Here is a 2,562-nt window from a genome sequence, read left to right as displayed (position 1 = left end):
ATTTGTGGTAATGTGTGGTGTTTGCAACTCACATCTAAATACTTGTAGGCGTAGGGGGCGGGGCACCATACATAATGTGATAAACACATTATACATATGAGACATGGTTTAGATTATGAAGATCTAGCTAGAGCTAGAAATGTAATGTGATTTGAAATCAAAATAAAGTGGATTCAAAAAATATAGTTCGAGTTCATATAGTACACATAGTTCATATGTAACTCGAAACTAATCATGTGGTGTGCTGTGAAGATAATACACAAACGATGGTTTAACTTGACAATAATGATGATTGTAGATCTTATTAAAACAAAGAAACGAAATCAAATGCTTTGACTTCACAACAATCATTACTGTAGATCTTATTCAAATTTAGTTCATATTGAAGCGGTAGTATATATGTTTGGAATGCACTAAAACGTTCATTTGAGTAGTAGGTTGCATGCACTATACACGTAGAGAAATATTTTAATTGAACATAACATGAATTCAAAGTTTTGAATGACATTTGTAGTGTGCATTGATTTGGTACAGTACATGTTAGGCTTCTCCGGAAATTTCAACCCGCGCCTTGTTAGCCCAAAATATTTAAGATATATCTTTGTCTCGTTGTGCTTCGACAACTCCCTCCATCTCAACCCGCGCATTGCTATTCTGAAATTACAACGCGCGCGAAAACTCCCACCTCCTTTGAAATCCTGACTCGCAAAATGCCCGTGGTACCCCTGAACCGAAAGAACCGCCTCAAATCGGTGGGGGGTACTTTCGTAACTTACCCCACATTTCGGACAAGCGCGTCTCTAAGCCATGGTTCCCCACTGCCATCCCATCCGCCCACCCATTCGTACACCGAGGCCGCGAAAATCGGCGACGAAACCCCAGACCCTGCTCCGTCCGCCACCCAGCCGGAGCCTCTTCCCCGACGACGTCGTCCACAGCAACACCTCGACATCCCTCATCCACCGTACCGGATGAGGATCCGTCGTCGATCTCATCGTCCCGCCGATTCAGCCACCCCGTCCTCCACCTCCAAGGAGCTGCCCCGATGTTCCCCTCATCTTTCGCACCACCTCCATTGCCACACTGCCGTCTTCACCTACACCACCGGAAGAGCATCATCATCACCGTTTCCTCGGATGAAGATGTGGCCTAATCAGCGCCACCAAAGAGGTTGTACACTAATCACCGCATTTTTTTCTTGATTCAATCTCATGGTGCTGCCGGCGCTCGGTCCCGAGCCGACACGGTGCCGCTCCATCCACGGAGGCGTCGCCGGCTACTTCCTCCACAGCGTCACTCCCTCGGTGGCGACGTCCACATTAGTAGGAGTTGCTGCTGCTTTAGCTCTCGCTCGCGCTGCTGCTCTGCTCTTGCTCTCGGTCCCCTGCCTGGTCTGCTCTTGCTATTGCTCTTGCTCGCGCTGCTACTCTGGCTCTTGCTCTTGCTTGCGATGATGCTCCGATTTGGCTACATCAGTCAACTGAATCGACTTTTGGGTCAGTCAATTTTCAAGGGGTGGGCTCGCCGGGGTGAAGGAAGAACCAGCCGCAACAGGGAGGGGGGCTCGCCGGAGAGGTACCCTACTATCTATCTTAGGGTTGAGGACGGGGGCGGTGATCGCCGGCAGTGGCGGGGCGTTGGCGGGGCGGTGGCGTGGGGATCGCCGGAGAAAAAGCTCGGCACGTGGGGGGCCTAGAGGGATGGCCGGGGCGGCGGTGGACCGGCGGTGGGGAGTGTTTTCGGGGCGGGCGGGGCGGTGCACCGCCGGCCGCGGGCGGCGGGTGGCTGCTGTTTGGCCGGTGGTGGCTGGCGGCTCAGGGGGGTGGAGGTTGAATATGAACCGCATGCCCTTGATTTTGTATCCAACGGCTGCAAAATCGACTAACCAGAGATGAAAAAGTCAGTCGACCGACGTGTAGCCTCACCTTGCTAGTGCGTTCAGTTTCGACAGCAAAATTCAGTTTCGAGAGCAAAATTTAGTTTCGACAGTTAGGTTCAGTTTCGACAGTTAAGTTCACTTTCGACAGTTAAGTTCAGAGATGAGCGGCTGATGTATTTTACATCTATCACTTTGTGGTTATGTATTTTACGTCATGTATTGGAGATGCTATTAGAATTCCACTCAGGGTAACGTTGTTTGTTGTCTCTCTTGTCCTGCTTCAGCCTCGGCGTCGTACAACTCACGGAAGCTGCTCCAACGACGAAATCCTCCATCACAGCGGAGCAGTACCTCGGGCTCCATCTCCAGACGCCTAAGATCTTCTTCCCCTCCTCCGACAGCAAAGTCAGCCGGAGCATCCTCACCGGCCAACCCAATCACGCTGAGATCGACATGGCTTCGCCAAAGAGGTTGTACACTTGTTGCATCTCTTTTTTACTCTACATGTTATATATATTGTCCACTGAGCACACAGATTTGTTCCTTTAGTGTCTCCTTGAAAGAAAAAATGTAGCAATTTAAGTTTTCACTTGTCCTCCTTTTCAAATTCCTATTCATGAAGCACAAGACTAAGAGATAGTAGCATAATAGCATTATCACCGTACATTTTCTTGTGGTTTGAC

The sequence above is a fragment of the Triticum dicoccoides genome, chromosome 5B (genome assembly GCF_002162155.2).
Source record: "Triticum dicoccoides isolate Atlit2015 ecotype Zavitan chromosome 5B, WEW_v2.0, whole genome shotgun sequence".
Classification (NCBI taxonomy): Eukaryota; Viridiplantae; Streptophyta; class Magnoliopsida; order Poales; family Poaceae; genus Triticum; species Triticum dicoccoides.
The sequence above is the reverse complement of the archived record's forward strand: the minus strand, read 5'-3'. Positions refer to the sequence as shown.